The sequence below is a fragment of the Ochotona curzoniae genome, unplaced genomic scaffold, assembly GCF_017591425.1.
Source record: "Ochotona curzoniae isolate NIBS_2020 unplaced genomic scaffold, NIBS_Ocur_1.0 contig_4754, whole genome shotgun sequence".
In the NCBI taxonomy this organism is placed as follows: Eukaryota; Metazoa; Chordata; class Mammalia; order Lagomorpha; family Ochotonidae; genus Ochotona; species Ochotona curzoniae.
The window spans coordinates 173,941-197,778 of NW_024466378.1; the positions used below are offsets into that span (position 1 = coordinate 173,941).

General features: G+C 42.8%; 1 protein-coding gene and 1 pseudogene across 1 annotated transcript in view; both read left to right on the plus strand.

The window, feature by feature from the left end:
• Positions 1-23,838, plus strand: part of NME7 (NME/NM23 family member 7) — a 187,137-nt gene that overhangs the window by 145,270 nt on the left and 18,029 nt on the right. The window lies entirely within an intron of this gene.
• On the plus strand, positions 6,245-17,161 carry LOC121161231 (annotated as a pseudogene).

Here is a 23,838-nt window from a genome sequence, read left to right on the forward strand (position 1 = left end):
TTTATATTTCTGATACCATTACTGAAAATTTATTCATGAACATTTGAGAGGAAATTGCAACATAAGGCTCTGCAATTCTGCTTTCTATAGTGTATATAGTTTTTTAATTTCATTTTTAATATTGATTACATGATTGATCGGAGTGGGAAGGATCTAGGTGTAGGGGAAATTGGGTGAACTCTTTGCTTCCAAATTTGCTATTTCTTCTTATTCCTCGGGGGAAGGGGAGAGACAAAGGGGGAAACCACTCATGACTTTCAACATGTCCCAGTACCCAGGGATGAGGAACCGCCACCTCGTATCACCCCAGAGTCTCAGTGTGTACATATTCCGATGGTTCTGTCCAAGTGGTTTGGATAGTTCTGAAATGCTGCTGATTTCACCGATCCGAGGATGATGTCACCCTCCCAATGCCCATTGGCTCCATTCACCGAGATTTTTTGCTGTCATCGTTTGTTTGGGGTAGTTGTCCACTTTCTTCTGTTCTCCTTCTGCTGCTGCAGCACCAAATGTACTGCCGTATTGTCCTTTGACGACAGGGTCTGTGTCCACTGCTCCGCCTTTTTCATTAAGTGGGACATATTCTTGCAGGCGAGTCCAAGTATCCAGGCCAGGCATCCCAAGCCCTGCCTAAACCCCTAACCCTGGGGCTCATGAACCCGACATCCACCTAGTGGGTGGGCCCCAAGACCCAGACCAAACCCCACCAGATCCCCCACTCCTGAGGCTCATAAACCCAGCACCCACCTGGTAGGTGGGCCTCTGGACCTGGGTCAGGTGATCTGAGCCCCATCATATACCCCACCCCTGGAGTTCATGAAATAAATACCCACCTAGAAGATAGTTCCCCGGATCTGGGCCAAGTGACCCAAGCCCTACCAGTTTCCCCATCCCTGGGGCTCAGGAACCCAGCCCCCACCACACAGGTGGGCTACCCAAGCCTTGTCAGATCTCCTGTCCCTGGAACTCATGAACCCAGGCCCTGCTGGCCCAGGCTGGCATGACTCACCTCACCTCAGCATCTGAAATCTTATTGTACAGCATGGCCTAGTCTAATCTGCCCCCTGTTCCAGCTCTTGCTGGTGGGTGATGCAGCCTATCCCAGGGCAGTCTGATTGCTGTCCCAGTTCTATTGTGAACTGGCTGGTGTTGCAGCTCAATCTGGCTCCTCCTTCCCCTTGACCTGGTTCTCAGATCTGCTAGTGGGTATTATGTGCTGGCCCAGGCTAGTCTGTCCCTAGACTTGACCCACATGTGAAACAGCGGGCACTGTAACATGACATGATCTGGGCTGCTTCTTGCCTTGCTTCTTGCGCTCACCTGCAGGAAGTTCATCCCACTGAAGGAGTTTCTCAAGCTCCTCCATCGCATCTCCTCCCAGTGGCAGTTCTTGCTCACACCGATGGATCGTTGGCCCAGGTTGACTTTGTCCACCTCCTGTCCCTGAGAAGAACAGTGACTTTGCTCAACTGGTCATGCCCATTCTGATTCTTGTTGGTGGTTGTTGCAGCCCAGTGCTACTGGTCTGTGCCCAGACACAGCTTTTACGTAGTTCAGCAGGAATCAAGACCTAGTCTGGCCTATTCTACACCCAACTGGCTCTCACAAGTACCAGTAGGGGCTGGAGTCAAGCTCAATATATTGTTCCACAGTCCCAGTGCACACCCACACCAGTACAATTCATAGCCATGTGCAATCATGCCTGCTGCCCTCAATCCTTCTTTCACTCTCAGTAGTGGGAACTCCAACCCAGCTTGGGTGCCCCCTTAGCTCCCCAACAAGGCCTAACCCTATTCACAGTTCTTGAGTGAGCCAGCAGAGGCTGCGTTTCCACAGGGGTGAGCCCACATTTTCGCACAGATTCTATCAGACCCACTCTCTCACTCTTGTTCTCCCCTGCAAACAAACCACTTTGGTGTCAGTCCACTACATACATACACGTGTCATGGACTTATTAGTGCAAGTCCCTCAGCTGCAATTCCTAACCTGGCCGTGAAAACCACAGATCACCTCTCACTACATCTTGTGTGATCCCATCATCCCCCTGCAAATCGAGACCCTCTAACTGTGAGGGTATGCCACCGGGTGGCCTGAGGGGCTTCGCCCAGCGTCTTTGGCACCTGTGCTGCCCAGACCCTTGCAGGGGGAGCTGCACTGCCAGGCTACAGACAACCAGGCAGTTCAAAAACCTCACCTCCATGATGGGGTGGTCCAGGAGGCCTGCTGAGCTTCCCTCCCCGCAGGGAGCCAGTGTGCTCAGCTGTACATACCTGTGCCGTGTGCAGTGTATACTTTTAATATAAAGGTTATTTTCTGACATAGCCACCCTGACTTTATGCAAGTTTCATCAGTTGTCTCAATGAGATGTTTTAATGGCAGAAGATCCAGATCAGAATCATGCATTGCATTTGGTTTCCTCCCTAGTGTTAACTTTCTTTTTTTTTTAAGATTTATTTTTATTATTTTTTTATTGGAAAGGTGGATATACAGAGAGGAGAGACAGAGAGGAAGATCTTCCATCCGATGATTCACTCCCCAAGTGAGCGCAACGGCCGATACTATGCCGATCCGAAGCCAGGAGCCTCTTCCGGGTCTCCCACGTGGGTGCAGGGTCCCAAAGCTTTGGGCCGTCCTCTACTGCTTTCCCAGGCCACAGGCAGGGAGCTGGAAGGGAAGCGGGGCTGCTGGGATTAGAACCGGCGCCCATATGGGATCCCGGGCGTGCAAGGCGAGGACCTTAACCACTGAGCCACCGCGCAGGGCCCCCTAGTGTTAACTTTCATGTCATCACTTTTGAAGATAATAAGTAGAGGTTCTAATTTAATTAATCTGTTTATTGATTTTCTTTGCTTATCACAAACTTTGGAGGGAAGCCTGACCTTGTCCTCACAAATCTATTTTGCTGTGGAGCATCTGTAGGACATACAGGATGTGATTTGTTCGCTCCCTGTTGTCCAGGAAAATGAATGCCTTTTTGATTGGATGACTGAGCCTCTGCTCCACTCCGTGTTAGTCTGCATCTCACAGTGTCACCGGTGACCCCTCCAAAGGTCACTTCTGCCATCTCCTGCTTTGCGAAGGAGAATGAACTCCAACTTCATTGGAAAAACAAACAAGCAAACTCGACCTTTCTACTTTTCGATTTGTTTCTGTAGTTTGTTCCTAGGGTCCTTTCTGGAGGCGGGGGTTGTCTTCACAGGAACAACAAACACTGTGCATGTGCCGAAATTGACATTTTTCAAAGTTGCTGAATAGATTATGATAGAAAATTCAAGAGTGTTTGGATTTTGAATTCTCTAGTGAAAGTGATAGGTTGGTCATTCCCTCGGATTTTTATGTTGTTTAAAAATTAAATATTTGTGCCTGGCACAGAAGCCTAGTGGTTAATCCTTACCTTGCATGCACAGGGATCCTGTATGGGCACCAGTTACTGTCCTAGGTGCTTCATTTCCCATCCAGCTCCCTGCTTATTGCTTGGGAAAGCAATCTAGGATGGCTCAAAGCCTTAGTACCTTGCACCTATGTGGGAGACTCAGAGGAGGCTCCTGGCTTTGGATCAGCACAGCTCAGGCTGTTGCGGCCACTTGGGGAAGCGAACCAGCAGACAGAAGATCATTCTCTCCGTATCTCCTTCTTTCTGTAAATCTGCCTTTCCAACAAAAATAAATAAATCCTTTAAAAATTCTGTACTGGGGCACTGGTATACACAGTGTAACTGCGCTGCCCTCATAAAACTTACCTTATGGGAAACAGTAATTAAAGTAATTATGTGGAAAAATGATGAAAATACAGTTTTCCTTTTCTAGACATTCTATAAACTTGAGTTTGAAATCAAACTTTGAAATCAAACTTTGAAAAACATTTAAAATAGTTTACTGTATGTATAAACAGATCAAAGCAAACACAAATTCTGACACATAATTATTTCTTTATGGACTCCTGTTACACCCTGAATAATAAAAAAAAAAAAAAAGAATCTTAGATTAGCTAAAAATAACGTGTGTGGGGGGGGTGACAAAAGTGATTAAACAAGCACAGATTCCTTGGCCAGAGTTAACACGAACGCCTCACGTACTGACCCCGATCATTTATCGTTGGTTTTAGTTTCTATCCTGAAGGAAGACGACCTGTGATTTTTACGAGCGCATTGTCAAAGTGGGAACAACTTGTACAACTCAAGAGCAAACAACATTCTCTTGGAGATTTAAAAATAGTTTAGTCCGCCCGAGCTTTGAGTATGAAGTGGGAAATGGCAAGGGATGAGTTTTGAAAGTCAGCAGGGACCTCTAAAGTCATATTAAGTCATCTGAACTTTATCCAGAGGCATTAAGTATCCAAATAAATGTTTTACACAGGGCGTAGCTTTAATCGTGTCTATGTTACAGAGATCACTTTGGCTAAGGAGCACAGATCAAAGCAGACTTGACAAAGCACAGAGGCATGCCTGGAAGAAGAGAGACCAAGTAGAAGACGGTTCAAGTAATTCACGAGAAAATGTTGGTAGCAACAACGAATACAGAGTAGGAATAACCGGCATAAGTAAACAAAACTGAAAAAGATAATTAGGGAATAAGAACTGATAGCCTGAAAGTTGATGCGGTAGTGTGGTAGGTCAAGCTTCAGCCTGCAGCCCCAGCATCCCATATGGGTGCCAGGTCAAGTTTCAGCTGTTACACTTCCAATCTAGCACTCTCCTAGTGTGTCTGGGAAAGCAGTAGAGAATGCTCCAAACCCAAGGGCCCCCGCACGCACTTGGGAGACTCAAAGGAGCTTCTGGCTCCTGGCTTCAGACCAGCCTACCTACCTCTGGTGTTTGCAGCTCTTGGGGGAATGAACCAGTAGATGAAAGAGCTTTTTCTGTGTGTCTCCCCTCTCTCTGTAAATTTACCTTTCCAATGAAAAAGAAGTCCTTAAAAACAAAACAAAAACTGGTTGCCTGAGAGATGAGCTGAAAGTCACTGAGGTCAACCCTTGTCTCTGTCCCCTGCTGAAGATGTGATATAGGCACTCTGTTGACCTAGATCGAAAATTCCTGAAAATGAGCTTTTGCTTCCATTTCATGGCAAAACCTAACCAAATCTCACATCAAGCTCTTTATAATTTTTACGTAAGCTTACTTGGTGTGTTCACATTGATGCAAACATATTATTCCATTATGTAATGGGTGACATCCCATTTCCCTTGGAGTATTATATAATAAAGCATAATAAAGTATGTATATCGTAATACCATTCCAAATTCCCTGACATCTGACTGTGATGGTATTGAAGAGGAGATAATAAAAAAGGTTTGAAGCTGCAGACAAAGACATGATCACAAAATGCAAATTTATGGGTGGAATTTAAGGTTCAGTTGATTGGGTGGTTATATGAGTGGTGATTGTATTGGTTTTCCGAGGAGTTGATTGTACCGGTGGTGAGATTTTTTTATGGGTGTGCACAATGAGGAACGATAAGTGAGGATGTTAGCAAGACTGGTAGAAATTTTTTTTTAAAGATTTAGTTTATTTTTATTGGAAAGGCGGATATACGGAGAGGAGAGACAGAGAGGAAGATCTTCCATCCCATGATTCACTCCCCAAGTGAGCACAACGGCCGATACTATGCTGGTCCAAAGGCAGGATCCAGAAACTTCTTCTGGGTATCCCACACGGGTGCAGGGTCCCAAAGCTTTGGGCTGTCCTCGACTGCTTTCCCGGGCCACAGGCAGGGAGCTGAATGGGAAACAGGGCCGCCGGGATTATAACAGGTGCCCATATGGGATCCTGGGCGTACAAGGCGAGGACTTTAACCACTGCACCACCGCGCCGGGCCCAAGACTGGTAGAAATTATACATAAAGCAGAGCTGTGATGGCAGAAGAGGCGATCAGAAAGCAAGTGGAAACGCTAAGGAAATGAAGGGAATTCTAAGGCCGAGTTCCCTCCCTGCAGTGATGGGGGAGGAGCACAAGCCAGATTTGCCTGCATTTTTCAGAGGAAGAGGTTGGCACAGGGCTGGTCAGTGTAGGTGTGGCCATGGAACAGAGAGCCAGTGGAGACTACAGGTCAGTAGCAGTCACGACAGGCATGTCCTGGTGCTGAGTGCTTTAGCGATGCGTGCCTTTAGAACCACCTAGGATTAGGCCAAGAAGGCAGGGTGGAGGACAATGTGATTCTCCAAAGTCTGCATTCTTCCAGCAGGTGGGAGAGAATAAGGTGGAGCTGTGAGCACAAATATCATGGAGAGAGGATCCAGTCAGAGGACATGAGCTTGAAGGAGTCAGCAGCTCATACCTGGGGCAGGGCGTGTCGCAGAAGAACTGGGGACAAAGAGGGGACTATTTGTACTCTCCTGACCAGAGAGATGCCTCCCCTGAGGTCTCCAAGGAACTGCTGCCCTTGGCGGATGTCTTGGCTTCATCTCCAGCTAGGAGGCCTCGTGAGGTTGCGCAGGCTTCCAGGAGGGTTACTCGTGAGGTTGCAGAGGCAGGCGGAGCAAAAGAGCTTTGTGAAGGGAGGAGGAAACCCAGGGCAATGTGAAAGTAGCATGATAGGAGAACATAGGTAAGTAGGATGGTTTCCATAATTGTGGGGGAGGAATGGTGGGCTGTACAAAGGAATGATTAGTTTCCTGGTCACTAATATTAGAGGACCTCAAAATCATACCTTTCAACACTTGGGACAGGATGCTTCATATGAGTGAGATGCTTTGGGATGCCCACACCCCGTATCATTGTGCCCGGATTCCAGTCCCAACCCTGCTTCAGATTCCTCACCCTTCCCAACACGCACCCTGCAAGACAGCAAACGATTGCTCAAGCATTAACGTCCCTGCCACCCACATGGGAGACCTAGACGGAGCCCCAGCCTCCCGCTTTGGGCCATACTGCAGCCTGGCTATTGCAGGCATTTAAGGAGTGACCCAGAAGCTGAAATTCTCAAGCCCCAGCCTAGGCTTGCTGACTTAGCAACTTAGAAGGTTGTCCCAGGAATCTGTGCTTTAATGAGCCTCCCGCAAGTGATTCCACTGCACATGTGCTTTCAGAACTGCTCACCTAATACAACTGTTCCCAGGAAATGATGAATCAAAAAAAAAAGTGTTTTAAACCACATAAATCTGAAGCTCTATCATAGATCATTCTGCTTCAGTAGGTCTAGAATGGGCTTGCTTTTCTTTTTTTTTTTTTTAATTTATTTTTATTGCAAAGTCAGATGTACAGAGAGGAGGAAAGATAAAAAGGACGCTCTTCCGTCCGATGATTGACTCCCCAAGTGACCACAACGGCCAGTTCTGTGCCAGTCCGAAGCCAGGAGCCAGGAAATTCTTCCAGGTCTCCCACATGGGTGAAGGGTCCCAAGGCTTTGGGCCGTCCTTAACTGCTTTCCCAGGCCACAAGCAGGGAGCTGGATGGGAAGCAGGGTTGCTGAGATTAGAACCGCTGCCCATAAGGGATCCCAAAGTGTTCAAGGCAAGGACTTCAGCCACTAGGCCACGCTGCCAGGCCTGGCTTTCTTTTTTTGTTGTTCTTTTGTTTTGTTCTTCTTTTATAGGTGGTGCAGATGTAGCTAAGTGGGCAAGCTAACATTTTGAAACCACTGTCCTAGTAAGTGGGACCCAGAGGACTCTTTGGAAGTTAGCCTCAGTTCTGTTTTCCATGAAAAACCAGAACCACCTGAGAAGGCCAGCTTAGGGGTTATTTTGCTTTCTGGACAAACTGTTAATCAGGCAGAGGGCAGCTAGCCCCTTGCAGAGGATTCAGCTAGAGCGAGCAGTTTCGAGGGACTCCTAGTCTGACTTGGTTCGTTGCCTGGATTTCCTGGACAGCGTTTGAAGTGTTAAGCAATTAGGAGCATGGGGTTTGTGGTGTGGGCACACATAGCCAAGTACTTCAACTCTGGACCCACCATTTACATTGGGCATTTAGTTTACAGTTGTGAGGACCCATGGCATTTGCTTTTTCTTTGCTGGTGGTATAAGGGCCTTGGGGACCTGGGCCTATCAAAGACTTGTATCTCCCATGCCTGTCTAGAACGCCACTAACTTTTAGTATGTTGAAAATGCATGGTGCATTAATGTGGTACAGCAGGTTAAGCTGTACTTGGGACACTTGCATCCTACATTAGAGCGTCAGTCCAAGTGCCAGCTTTTCTGCTTCCAATCCAGCTCTTCACTAACGTGCCTGTGAGGCAGCAGGTGGCGTTCCAAATACTTGAGACTGTGCCACTGACACACATAACTAGGAGACCTCAGTGGAGTTCCAAACTCCTGCTGGCTCTGGGCTGGGCCAGCTGTAGCCATTGTGACCATTTGGGGAGTGAACTAGTGGGAGAAAGAGCTCTCTGTGAGTCTCCTCATCTCTCTGTGTCACTTCATTTCTTAAAGAAATGTTACAAAGCAAAAGGAAGAAAATGCATGGAGGGATATTCTGTGAGTAAGGACAGTGCCCCCTCCAGTCCCTCTCCCTGTTTATAACCAAGTATCACAATGCCCTGGGCGACTCATCTTCAAGTATCACAGCTTGCTCTTTCTTCCACCTACCAGTTGTCAGAAGAGTCCACTGCTGCCAGCATCTTCTTTCTTTGCCGACTGTGTGATCGGATTAAACCTGCAGAACATGCGTGTCAAGCTGAGTGCTTGACATCTTTGCTTTTCGAATCTATCACAAAACTCTCTGTAGCAATCTTCAGAATTCTAAAATATTACGAAGCATTACACTATCAAATTGTAATTCCTTATGGTCCTTTCGCATCCATGTTAGTGATTTTCTCAGATAATGGAACCTTGGACTAAGGAGTAATTTTGTGTTCTTTCCCCTATCCTATCATAAACAGCCCATCTCCCTTGCCTGATTATCCCTATGGTCTCCCCCAGGTGGTCCTCACAATGCCTCGGTGATAAATTAACTCTAACATTTCTCTTGTTTCCCATAGAGGAAGTTAGTACTAACAGACATCTACCAATAAAATCTCATAATAATGGATAAGTACTCATGATATCTTTACTACATGGAAATTTCTGTAGATACTAATAATAGTCTAGCAGTCATTAGGACTGGAATGATGTAAAGACCGTGTAATATGATTTATCCCACTCCAGGCTTTCACTTTAAAAACCATCCACCATAGACACTGGGAAATAAGTCTAGAGTAATTTCTCTTGGAAAGATTGGCTTATTAATAACTATGAAAAGAAATAAAGTACATAAGGAAGCAGTCACGAAACTAAAGGCTTCCTTAAAGTGGCATTTTTTTTTCAGGCATTTTGTCTCATCGCTGTCTTGTGTTTCCCACCCATTAGTGTGCATCTCTAACAGGTGCCTGGTTGATGCTGTTGATTCAGGGTACCACGCGTGCCGAACCAATGCCCTAGACCAAGAGACGCTGAACACCTTCACACTAATGACTCGCATTTCTGCTGGTTAATGGTTCCCAGACTTGGAATTTCACATGCCAGGAGCATTTCCAGAAACAAACCAAGCAGTAAACAGCAGTCACAAAGCTTATGTTAGGGAAAGACACAATGATCAGCTTAAAACATTTATCAAAAAAAGAAAAAAATTAGAAACTGTTATTTCTCTTTATTTATAACCATATTGTTATAGTTATTTTAAAATATATGTTTATTTTTACCCGAAAGATCAGATTTACTGAGAGAGGGAGATAGAAAGAAAAGAACCGTCTATCCACTGGTTCACTCCCCAAGTGGCCCCACCAATGCTGATCCAATCCGAAGCCAGGAGCTTCTTCTGGCCTACTACATGAGTTCAGAGCCCCAGTTTGGGCTGTCCACTACTGCTTTCCTAGCCATAATCAGGGAGCTGGATGGAAAGTACAGCAGCCAGAACACAACCTGGACCTCATCTGGGATCTCAGAGCATGCAAGGCGTCGATTTCGCCATTAAGCCATCATGCCAGGCCCCATTATTTGTATTTTAATAGAGTATTTAATAGCTAACAATATGTAATCATAGTACAATAGGGGATGCCATGTTGGAGTAGTAAGCTAATCCTGTGCGTGCTGTGCCAACATTCTATATGGGTACCAGTTTGTGTGCCAGCTGCTCCACTTCTGATCTAGTTTTCTGCTTGTGTCTTGGGATGCCAGTGGAGGATGGCCCAAAGCCTTGAGCCCCTTCACCCATGTGGGAGACCTGGAAGAAGCTCTTGGCTCCTGGCGTAGGATAGGCTCAGCTCTGGCCATTATGGCCATTGAGGGAGTGAGCTAATAAACAGAGGATTTCTCTCTGTGTCTCTCCTCTATCTGTTAACAATCTGCCCATCAAATAAAGTAAATAGATCTGTTTAAAAAAAAAATCACAGTACAGTCAACTATTTTTCATTTGAATATGCTCAGATTTGTACAAAACACATTTCTTTGCAATTACAGGTCAGGGACACTGGGATAGAAACAATTTGATGGAGGTTTAGGAGAAAACAACTAAATTCTCTGTAGCTAGTCGAAAGCAACACTATTAAATGAGTAAAGTCCATTTGTTTTCTATTACCACCAAAAATAATTCCCCATCCCCAAGGTCAACCACTCCTACACCCTCCATGCACAACTGCCGTATTCTAATTTTTCCCATTTTGCCAGGAAACAATGAAATATTGCCCTAGACCAACGCCATCTGCAGACTGGTGATCTGGCCTAGTTGTGCTAAGTGATTATGGAGTCTTTGCATTCTTAGTTTATCCATACTTGACGTGCAAAACATATATCATGGTTCATAGGCCAAAGAGAAATATGAAGTATTTGAGATGCTTTAGTCCCTAGAGTACTAGCTTTTTAAATTATTTTTATTTTTGGATGATCTTTACATTATTTTATCCACGTTAAAGAAAACAATACAACTTAATGAAAAATAAAGCATAAAAATAATTCCTATTTGTTTGGAAAGATAGTCTTCTTTACCACTCCTGCTAGGCTCAGACACATCCTAGATTGGAATGTTTTAAACAATGTTCAGTCAACAATGCGATATCGGCAAAAATACTGTGCTCTGTTTTTCTGATGACAATAACAAAAAAAGAAGACTGTTTTCACAATATTAAATCATCCAGCACAAAATGGGAAATTAAAAATTAGCTTTTGAAAAAAAATAGATATATTCATTTGAAATGTGAAGATACAGAGAGCCAGGGAGAGTGGCCTAGATAGAGGTAGCGAAGGAAGATGGTCCAAGTGTTTGGGTCCCTGCAGCCAAGACTGACGCTTCAGCCTGGCCCATCCCTGGCTCTCACAGCCATCTGTGGAGTGCACCAGCAGATGGAAATCTCGGTCTCTCATTCCCTCTCTCACTGCAACTCTGATTTCCAAATAAGTACATTTAAAATGTGTATGTGTGTGTGTGTGTGAACTGCAGTGTAAAAGTGAATACCGGCAAAAGAGTGTAATAAGTCAGTGAGGACGTATCAGAAACAGGCAGTGAATACGTGTTTAATGCAGAGTACAACTGCGACTGAAAGGCCCGGGGAAACCTCACATGGGAAGAGTCAAAAGGAACCCCAGTGAAACTGTTAAATCTACGTCAGCAACAGGGTGCTCGGCTCTCTGCCCTTGTCTGTACCTGCAGTGTCTGGATACATGTAAATAGCAGAGTGATGGATTGTGCCCGTCACTGGAGGGCTGTACTGTTGTAATAACATAGGGGAAATCAATGGACGGGAAGAGGGAGAGAGAGGAAGAGGGAAGAGGAAACCCCTGAGCCTAGGGAACTGTGTCATAAAAAATAGTCTCAAAGTGGGGAAAAAAGAAACACTTTGAAGAATAAGGCAGATATTTATATGCTAAGGGGAAAAGAAGATGGCAAGGGAGTTTTGGCAAACGTTGGGTTATTCAAACCTAGGCTCCCATTACTAGAGTCATAGGAGATACATTGGGAAATTAGAGCTGAAAATAGATAGGTGTGGAAGGCTTCATTCTGATAATAATAATGGAATTATGATGATGGTGATAAAAATATTAAGTATGTGGCCTCTTCCACATGGGTACCAGGTGCCAAGGCTTGGGGCCGTCCTCAACTGCTTTCCCAGGCCACAAGCAGGAGCCGGATGGGCGTTTACACCAGGCACAATGCTAAATGGCTTATCTGAGTTTCCTATGTCCCTACTTAGAATACTATCACCACATTATGCAAAGTCATTCCTATTAAGTACTGCTTGTCTCTATACTTTAGGACTTTACCAAATCTGGCCTTCCATAATACTGATATGTTTTTAAAATGAGTATCATCAGCTCTTGAATTTTAAACAATGTAGAAATTAGGGAATTCAAAGAACCCTGGAAATCCAGGAAAATACCAATAATCCAAGGATGTGATAGTGGGAATATTTGACATTTAGAAGTCCCATACATTTCTTTCAAACCTTTACACATTAGCATGAATTTCAATTTATTCACCAAGACACAAGTAGTAATTGACAAGTAATTTAATAGCAAGTCGGCTAGCTTACTCTTATACACTTAAATTTATAGTTATCTTCTTATAGACCATGAAAATATTTATATTTATAGTGGGATCAAAATTTTACACTTTAATGAGTGATTAAGAATCATGAAGGCCTTAACCTCATAAACCAGACATTAAAACACTGGCTCTTGTCAAAATTCTATAACTTAAATTTGATGAGATTATGTTATGGTCAAATTGTGATCCTTTAACAATAGAAGGAAATGCCTGAGTTAAATATTAACCTAGGTGAGTTAAATATTTAAATCTAACAAATCAGTATGCTTACTAATGCTATTATTCCCGATCATCCTGAGCTTGAAAGACTATCCAGGGTCACATTAGTTCGGAGTCAATTGCACGAATGGGCACCGAGTCAACGAACCACCAGGATGAGGTGCCAAGCCCATCATGTGTATGGTCACATAGCTCGGACGGACCTATCAAGTAAGGGAGGCGAAGTCCTCCTTTTTCCGATGGGGATGTGTGTATCTCTTCCCCTGACACCTGTGACAGTGCATGTGCATGACTAACCATCGATGCCTGTCCAGTGCCTGCTTCGCCCTGGCTCTGAAACAGTGAGGAGGAAGGTGAAGCCATGCACTCACTGCCCTCTGCTCTCTGCAATTTGACCCTGAACTCTTGTCTTAGGTCTGCACACTGCCACATTTTTGTAGCCAGTGACTAAGCATTTTCTGAGGTAATAAGTAACTCTCAGATGACTGATTAAAACTCCTTAGAGAGGACTTGGAAAGGAGCTTAAAACACTGCGGACCTAATAAAACTTATCCACCTTTTAATTCCTGATATAATATTACTCCAGCTTTGGAGTCAGAATGAAGCTTGTTAAACCTACCACTGTCCTTCGTCCATTGGACAGTCGGGATAATTACGTTTAATAATTTGTAAAAATCAGAATAGAATAGCAGAAGGAAAATATTAGGCCCATGTTCTTAAGGGCAAATTTTGTTGAAAAGGGTTTGAAGATTATGTAAAATGTTCAAAGAATCTTGAAAGCAGCTTAATCTTCAAATACATGATACCCTTACCACCATGTAATTATTAATAAATTTTGAGCATTTTTCTGTGATTTATTGTGGAAAAAAAATCATAACAACTGCTATTTTCTGCTCTTCTTTAGCCTGCACATTCATTTAACCACAAAGGTGGCAAGTAGGCAGTGTCTTAAAAGTGTCTCATCCACAGCAGAGTTGTTAAAATATAGATGAGATTCAGATTACTGTGGTTATTATTTTAAAAGCTGTCACTGGATAAATGTTTACTTGATGTAGCTAGAAACTTGCTACTGTTATATCTGCGGCTAAGTTTAGAAGATAGTTCTACTATGAAATTAGTTTCATCAGTCCCTTCATGTCATTTGCTTAATTAATACTTTTGTGCATGTAGTCACAATGTTAACTGGCTCGTGGGAAGTGCTTACCATGTGTCACTCAATGTTCTATGTGTATTTTGGATGCCTTAGTTTGTGTCACTCTTATAAGAACCCACTGAACGAAAATGCAATTAGTCCCCATTGATGGAGGACTGACTGAAATGCAGAGGGGCTAAGCAGCTTTCCTAAAGTCCTTCAGCAGAATAGAGAATTGAACCTGGAATTTATTTACTCCTCACTCAGAAAGGACCTCACTCCTTTTTGTATAATCTTGAACACAATGAGTTCCTTAGAGCTATAGCAGAGTGATAGCAAGAATAGAAGAACCAAGTATGGGGGAAGATATTATGGAATATTGAGCTGGAATATTTGGTCTCCCTTATTAAATAGGCTGACTGGATATTGACTTATAGTTTGTCCTTATTATTCTATTCTGATAAATGTATGCCCCTCAGTTTTAAATGAAAAATATTCACTTAAAACTATCCTTCGAAACTTTCTCAATTATCAGTCTGGTTTTTTTTTTCTTTTTTTAACTTTCTTTTTTGTTTGTTTGTTAAAGTGTCCTGCATTGTCAATAGCAAGAGGCCTTGAGGGCAGGTTAGAGCTGCTTATGTCACAAAGGATTATTCTGAGTTCACTGTGCTTCTGTATAATAGGAGCACAGTTAATATGTGTTGAATGACTGGCAATGTGTCGGCAGCTCCTGAACACAAGTACATTTCCCCCTTGTTCCTAGTTCTCTGTACATACTTCTATTAATGCATTTGTCAGAGTGTGAAGTACATGTTTGTTTCTGTGCTGTTTTCCCCGCATCACGAGCTCCTTGAGAGAAGGGGACCTGTTCTGTCTTCATTTCTTGAGAATCTGGCATCCGGTTGTTAATAACTTGATTGAATGTTGACAAGTCATTGTGGAGTGAGGGAGACAGACAGATACAGAGCTGCTGTCTCAGAGCCCATTGTACTGTCAGCAACACACCCCTGGGTTCAATCCATTGTGAAGATGACGTTTCTTGACTTTGATGCTGCTGCCTTGATGTAGCATTTGGAAAGAGGCCACAGGGAATTGAACTGTGTCTAGATTAAAGGACATACCTCCGTATGTACCACCTCTGGTGTGTAACTGTGTAGTTCCACTCCCTGGCCCCTTTACTCCCAGGCCTGCCCTACTTGGATATTTTACCGCACTTTACAGGTTTTGTTTCCAAGCTTTCAAAATTCTATTTGCCTACAGAATTCAAACAACCATTCTTCCCTGGAAGCACGTGCTTCTGCCCTTCTCCCCACCCCACCTCCCCACCTGCTGCCCTAAGTGGCCTTTGGCCACAACCAAACCTGGCATGAGAGAAGAATGCCAAAATGAAAACAAATGTGTGAATTAGCCATCTCAATGGATTCTACTCAACCACACTGTACAAGTGCGTTGCACATCGTTGTGTGATCCTTGTATCAGCCTTTCAATTACATATAGTTTAATCTGCCAGGTAAATGAATAACACTGAAAGTTTAAAACAGCCAAAGTAACGTCTTTGCTTGGAATATCAGTGTACATAACTTTCCGTGCAAAGTTCTCCCCTCTTCTCGTTACCCATTAACTTTTTGGTTACCGTGCCGTCACTGCCTCGGAGCTGAGATCTCCTGCTTACTACTCACACTGCAAAGAAAATGGTAGAACATAACAACAGCAGGATTGTAGCACACAGCTTAGTATCAGATCACCACGGTGGGAAATTTCCCAAATATTGCCTTCCAAATAGCTTCACTAAATATTGTATTGTTCTACTAGTTACGTGATTACTTTTCTGTCATAAATCCCAATAGTGACAATGACAGCTTAGGCTAAGGCATTTTTAAGGCATCTTAGTAGGGGTAAAATTACTTTGTTTCGCTTCCTATTATTTTAGCAAATTTTATTGACAATTATACTTGCATGTTTCACTTTTTTATGTTCAAGTTTGTCTTCTCGATTGAGAAATATTATTTATGCATTCTCTTAGTTCTTCAGCCATTTTTATTTTTGATTCTTCTTATGTGAATTTGTTTGTGACCTGTTTGTGTCATTTATTGTCATAAGTAATGGGATAAATGAGAAACAACTCTAATTTCAAAGACTTTAATATGCGTGTGCAAGGATATTCATTGAAATAGTTGATTTTGGTACCAGGGAATTATGCTAGGAGCCTGACCCTCACTGGGCATCGTGGGGGGGGGGGAGGGTTCCCATAAAGTACCCATTTCTCAGCATGAGAGTCAGATGAGCTTCCTATAAGATATGAAATCTGTCCTAGATATTGAAAAACAGGTTTTAAAAAATTGAGTAGAATTCTAGGCAGAGGCTGTGATGTGTATGTTGGGAAACTACGTGAATTTTGAAGGCCAGGTCGCAATTGTCAGGAAGCACTCTCAACCTGGGGACATGCAACAGCGTGGCCACAGCAGGGAACATGCAGTCTGCCTCAGATCGAGGCTGAGGCCAAGGAAGAAAGTGACTTGGATGTGTCCTTGTTTCCACTGCTGCCTTCAGCTGCTGGGCAGTGGCACCTAGTTGTATAGCCATGGGCATGAACTAGCTGGCCAGGAGCAAATGGAGTGCGTGAAGAGGTCTGTGGCGTGCAAATGGAATCTTGCTGAAGCTCAGCAGAAACTGGGCAGTGTAGATGCCGTGTAACCCTGAGTCCCCGGATCAGGAGCAAGCCACAGCACAGACAGCCGTATCAGAACCACAGCAGCCAGAGGAAGAATGTTGGCAGAAACAAGAGGCTCTTGTGCAGAGAGAGAGGATGTGTTTGTGGAACAGGGGTGCCATTAGCAAAGATGTTTTTAATAAGAGTATTATTAATCAAGGTAAAAGAAACAGAAGACAGAGATAACTCAAAGTCATTTATGCAGAAATATGAGCGAAAAAGGTCAGACATATTGGTATGTTGAGTCATTGGGATGATAGATTTGTCTGTCTGACCATCCATACTATATGTGAAGAAACTGCCAACTATCTATTTTATGGTGTTTTCAGCTAGAAGCTGAACAGAAAGGGGATCTAATGGAACAAAGAGCACATCAAGCTGTTGTAATGCAGTTTATGATGGAAATGGCCATAAACTGTAATGTGGATCCAAGAAGGTGTTTTCATTTATTTTTCCAGAAAGCCAAAACAGCAGAAGGAGGATATTTTGAAGTGTTCAAAAATGAGCTTGACATTTTCAAGTCAGGAGTCAGACTTTATTCTCAATCACAAAGTTTTCAACCTGTGACAGTTCAGGATTGTTCCCCATCCTGCCATTGGATCTCTAGGCTTGTTAGAATCCAGATTCCCTCAGTGCAGCTCTCTGCAGTTTTAACTCAGTGGGACATAAAGAAGATGATGAACCCAAAATGATGGACACTGTATCATTCGGTTAAGACTGCTTATTACAAGAAAGACTGTTGCATTACGAGAAAGGAAGAACCTGGCTATTTTCTTGATACTTTTATGGGGACTTAATTTTATTTTTGTTTGGTTTTTGAAGGGAGGCAAAAAAAAAAAAAAAGAGTACTGAAATGTTTTGTAACTCTTTGTAATGTGCTGCTAGGTTTTTTGTTTTGTTTTCTGAAAAGAGGAGAAGTACCATATGTTGCCGGAAGTCAAACTGGACTTTTCTTTTGGCTACTAAATTTGCTTTTAATCTTAATTGTTCTCAATTTTGGAATCAGAGTATGAAAATATGCACAAATGCAGTGTTTACACGAACTGGTTGATTCTAGGCAGCATCTGTTACAGACTCTTGTCTAGGGATGGGTCAATGTCTTATTCTATAAAATAATTAAAGATTTAAAAAATGCATCCTACTGTAAAAAAAACTACCTGAATTTTGATATATTAGTATGTAAACAACATCAAAGAATTACAGATGAACTGGGAACATAGCTAAGACTCAATTCATATAATTTTTATTACATATATAAGATTTTAAAAATTTTTGAATTTTTAATCCATGGGCTAACTACCTGAAATTGTTTATAAAATGTTTTGAGTCTATTTGTTTTCTTGGGAAAGAAAGATTCATGGCTTCTTATCGAATCTCAAAGTGGTCTGCAATCCAACAGTTGTTAAGAATTTTTACAATGAAAAGTTTGAAGTGAACAGCCATACGTTCACTGGTAAGAATGAAGCAAAGTGTTACCATGTCCATATTTCATATCATAAGAAAGTTTCCAAATAAAACTCCATCAACTCAACAAGTTGAAATTTCCAGGAAGTTCCCTGAAGCCTAAACAAAGCCATAAATTTACTCACTGAACATTTCACCGGGCCCTTACTATGCCAGACGCTCTGGTGGGCACTGAGGAGCGACCAGACATTTCCCCGTTCGGGGCTCGTGATCTAATGGGAAAGACAGATATTAATCAGCTTATCACAAAAGGAAACAACTACAAACACTATTGGTTCTGTGTAGTAAAAGACAGGATGTGACCTGATGGGAAATCGCTTGTAGATACGAAATGTAAAGAAAGGCTTACTTGAACAGATTCATTTGATCTGAGATCAGCTGGGGAAGAAAATGAGCAATCCCAGGCAGAGAGAAGAGCATAGCCTCAAGCCCTGGTGCAGGGGAAATCCTCATGTGTTTTAGGAAAGGCTGACCATGTGCCTGGACTTTTCCATATAGGAGATGAGAACATGATTGTTTTAGATTCAAGGACAACCGCTCCAGTACTGAAGTGCCTCCTTCGTTGGCTACAGTGGGCCATAAAAGAATTAAGTGTTCCTGGGTGTGCCTTAGTGGGGCAAAGGTTGAAGAACCCTGCTCTGAACCCCTTTTCTGCACTAATAGTTCATGATTATAGATCTTAAGAAAAGCTGTAATCCAACCTCTTTGTTTTTACCTGCAAAGAGCACATGGCCCAAAGAAGTGGCTCAATTGAAATCACATAGCTCAGAGTAGAATTACTTTCAGCCAGTGACCCTATTTTTCTCTTGTGTTCCATTTCTGTCTATATCCCTTCTAATTGATATTCAGTATAATTATCAAGATTGCAGGTGCTTTGTCTTTTGTTATAAATAGAAGTGCATTTCATTTCTTTGATGACTGGTAGAAAAAAAAATGTATTACTTTAAGTTATCACGTATCTTTTTACTAAAACTTAAAGCTTTGAAACTGAGATCGGAACTTCCAAGAGAACAAGACTTCTTATCTTATTCTGACTAAACTGGAAATATTGCAAGGCTGGCATTTTCTTTCTGTGAGTCAGTCCAAAGTCTACAACCATGTGGAAGTGATAGTAGAAAGAGAAGTTGACTGAAGTTTAAATAACTTCTGTTTCATTCAAACTTGTATTTGAAGGCAAGTTGAAAATTTAAAGCAGAGTTTGAATCTCACTTCCTTTCAGCTCATTGAAACTCTAAAAACAAAAATGTGAAGGAGGTACAAGAGTATGATGATTCTGGGCAATAGCTGTAAAGTCAGGTCATTTCAGCTCAAATCCCCAGCCTTGGGACCCACCAACTCTGAGACTTAGGAAAAAAATACCTTCCTCACATTTATTTCCCACACTCTGTAGAATAGCGTGATTGGTATTTCACGCTAAGGATTAAGTGAAAAAAAAAATCTACGCAAAGAATAATGTTTTAGTGCGGAAGTCAGAGACTGTGGATTTCAAGAGGGAAGAGATTTAATAATACAGGGCAAATGGCTGGAAGGATGAGGAATCTGCACGACTGGTCATTTCGCCCTCATATTGCCATAATAACTGAGATGCAGATAGGCAATGGCTCCTGCGGCCATGCCAGCCACAGCGGCTGATACAACTGTCACAGCCACAAGGCCGATGAACAAACATTGGAAGGCTCATTCCAGCTACAGCAAACATTCAGCACGTGATTTGCTTGACAGCACAGCAGTTATAAGAGCAAGCAAAGGGCCTTTCGGGGGCTGGTAATATGATGTAGGGGGTTAAGCTGCAGCCTGAGAAGCCTCCATCCATATGTACATGGCGATTCAAGTCCTGGCTGCTCCACTTCCTAATCCAGCAACCTGCTACTGCGCCAGGAAGGGCAGCACAAGATGGCTCCTGTACTTGCACCCCTGTGAGAAACAGGCAAGAAGCTCCTAGAAGATCTTTCTGTCTCTGTCTCTATAACTGTGGTTTTCAAATAAACAAACAAATAAATCTAAAGGAAAAGAGAAAGAGGTAGAAGAGACAAGAAAGAAAGAAAGAGAGAGAGAGAGAGAGAGAGAGAAAGAGAGAGAGAGAGAGATGGCCTTTCTATTCCAAATTTCATATGAGTTGATCTAATTAGTGAAATATAATTTGTGACAAGAGGCCCTAACTGCAGGAGGATCTGAGAAGTGTGTGTTACAGCTCTCATCTCTCTCAGCTGGGAGCACGCCAGAAGGAAAATGGAATGGAAATCTAGAGTCACAATCTGAGCATCTGCCGCAAAGAGCTGATTTTTAGCAAATGTCCGGTGAATGCCAATTACACTGGCTTGGCTCCTACTATTGGTAGTAAGGGCACAGAGGGTGCTTAATGTCAACACATAATTTACCTATCATAACCTACAAAAGCTTCATCCTGTTCTGTTTGTAGGGACTCCCTGAGGATAGAACTCAACTGAAATTCTCATCTAAGTGATGAGCGCTTCCAAGGTGCTAATGAGTAATGATACAAATGTCTGTGCATTACCTGTGCAACTCATACAAGCACTGAACTAGAAGAGTAAGACAATCCGCTCCACTGCATTCAAATAAAAGCAGCCAGTTCGGTTATGAATGATTTATGCACAGGATGAGTCTTCTTTCCTCCAGACGTTCCAATCATTTTAAAGTTAGTACTTTCTGAATGCTGAGGAAGTATTAGGTTTTGGAATTTTAGGGCTCGAAGAGGCACAGAGATGACTTTGTAGAAAGGAGAGCAGAGAAGGGATCTGAAGGAACATGGTAGGCTGTGCAGAGCGTGGCCAGGGGGGCTGAGAGTGAATGTTCAGACTCCAGTCAATGGGCAACAGCTTATGCTGTTTTTCAGGAGGGGTCTACAGAAGAAGGGGTCTGCGGAAGAGCCCCTTGCACAAGGCCCTTTTGCAATGTCTTCTCTCAGCGATTTGGAATGTCCAGGTTGAGGGTGTGTCCCAAGTAATCAACATTCCACTGTCTTCAGATGCTTTCAGCCTACTTCTACCAGCTTTGGGGATTGTAGGCTGTACTGGCTTAGCAAGTTCAATCAGGCCTCGTGGCCTAATCATTTCTTCCTTTCTTTTTTTAATTTCTTTTTTCTTTTTTATTTGAAACACCAGTTATTGAGAAAGAAGGAGAGACACACATACACACAGTTTAGACAGAGCTCTTCCATCTGCTGGTTCACTCCCCAAAGGGTCATACTGGCCAGGGCTGAGGCGACCCAAAAACAGGAGCCAGGAGCTTCTTCCAGATCTCTCATTGTTTGCAGCATCCCAAGGCTTTGGGCCATCCTTCACTGCCTCTCCAGGCCACAAGCAGGGAGCTGGATGGGAAGTGGAGCAACCAGGACATGTATGGTGCCTATATGTAATGCCCGCACTAGCAGAAGGAAGATTAGCCTGTCAAGCTATCGGCTCCAGCCCAATAGGTTCTAAATAGGAAGCAATAATCAGATTCACATTTAAATGCTCTCACCATCATGATTTTCATTTTTGCCTCTTCGAGTTTTTTCTACCTATGTCCTTCAGTTTTGATACACAGAATCCCTAATGACAGAAGATGTCTTTTCTTCATTTTAGGACGAACAGAGTAGCCCAGTTGAGGAGGGTTTTGGGATTTTCCTTTTTATTTTTTTTTTAAAGATTTATTTATTTATTTTAAAGTCAGATATACAGAGAGGAGGAGAGACAGAGAGGAAGATCTTCCGTCTGATGATTCACTCCCCAAGTGAGCACAAGGGCCAATGCTATGCCGGTCCGAAGCCAGGATCCAGGAACTTCTTCCTGGTCTCCCAGGCACAGGTGCAGGGTCCCAAGGCTTTGGGCTGTCCTCAACTGCTTTCCCAGGCCACAGGCAGGGAGCTGGATGGGAAATGGAGCTGCCGGGATTAGAACCAGAGCCCATATGGGATCCCGGGCGCGTTCAAAGCGAGGACTTTAGCTGCTAGGCCACGCCGCCGGGCCCATGCAAAGCTCCCTTTCTTCTAAATAACCTCATTCACCTAAAGATTCTTAGAGTCAACTCCATTTTTACTTAAGAAAATGAAGATTTCATCAACAATTGCCTGGTAGAATACTGCTAGCTTTGCAGTTAACTGAATATATCTAGAGAGAGAATTCGCATTTGAATTGTCTTTTAAAAATCAAAGCGTAACGGGATAAGCCCTTATCCTACTTAAAATTGGCAGTAAAATCCTCTCCTGGAACTCTTTATTTTGCCTGCCATTTTGCTTGTCAACTAATTAAAACAAAAATATTTCACTACAAAATTTTAACAGAATTCAAAGGTTGTGGAAAATAGAATTAAAAGATGTTTATTTAAAAAATCTTTAATCCCTGCATAGTTTTCTTAACAATGCTGGTTTTCTATGAGTTTTTAATATCCGTTGAAGGATGCTTTTATTCAGCTAGTATGAGATACTATAATTTAAGTGTTCAGAGTCAAAAAAACTGAAAACACTTTTTACTCATTTATTCAATAAATATTTCTTTTTTAAGATTTATTTAATTTTATTGTAAACTCAGATATACAGAGAGGAGAGACAGAGAGGAAGATCTTTCATCCGATGATTCACTCCCCGAGTGACCTTACCAGCCGATGCTGTGCCGACCCGAAGCCAGGAGTCAGGAACTTCCTCCAGGTCTCCCACGTGGGTGCAGGGTCCCAAGGCTTTGGGCCGACCTCAATTGCCTTCCCAGGCCACAAGCAGGGAGCTGGATGGGAAGTGGAGCAGCTGGGACACAAACTAGCACCCATATGGGATCCCGGCACATGCAAGGCAAGGATATAACCATTAGGCTATTGCAACAGGCCCTATTGCTAATTGCTAATTTTAAGTCAGAGTTACAGAGAAAGAGGATAAGACACAAAGCAGAGAGAGAGATCTGTAGGTTATTGAAGCAGGATCTGATTAACAATTAAATGACAACAAAATTGTTTTTGACTAGTCAAACTTCTCTCACATTATATTTGGGTGATGAACTTCTGAAATGCCTGGGGATTAAAAGTTTGATAATACTCAGTGGCATAATTATGGGAACTACCCATCAGGGTCACCCCAGAGCCCCCCCCTCCGCAAAAGAAAAAACAACAAAAATTACAATAAATAGACAGAGAACAACAAGGAAAGCTTAGTGCCAAACAGGAAACAATTAGCCTGGACTCACATGTACCTTACTCGGCAGGACACAAACATAAGTTACTTCTCACTAAGGTATTGATGATTTCTCTGCACACCCCTCCTAAAACTGTGCTGGGCCTCCGCTGTTGACACATGCCTTGTTAGAGTTATAAGCCAGTTTGGACTATCCTAAAATCTGACAAGTTCAGTAAAAATGATGCTTCAATACAATAAACTGCTAAATACAAAAATGAAAATACACACAAGACAGCTGAATGGTATCCTATAGCCATTTTAAGGTGGACAGAAGCCAGTAGTTTATAAACTAAAATTGAAGTGTCAGTGAAGTAGTCACAGGATGTGGTTAAGAACTTGCATTTTCTAACATATCAGTCACTCAATACTAGGTCAATTAACCCCATAGTGTGTAAACTGTTGTAGATGTTATGGCTTTTAATTGGTCAGAACGATATTCTGCCAGCTCTGCTTTTAGACCAGAGATGGTCTATCCAAGAAACTGTTAAATTTATCTGGACAATAAGATGCTGGACTCTATGCATGGTACATGCTTGCAATGAAAGAAGCATGACTGGATTTGAACTGTAATACTGCAACAAGGTGGAGTAATCCACCATGGGGGGATGGTATGGGGAGGTTTTGGGGGAACCTCAGAGCCTATGAAACGATATCATAAAATGAAATGCAATAAAAAAAAGAAAGAAATTACCTTCATTAGTTAGTA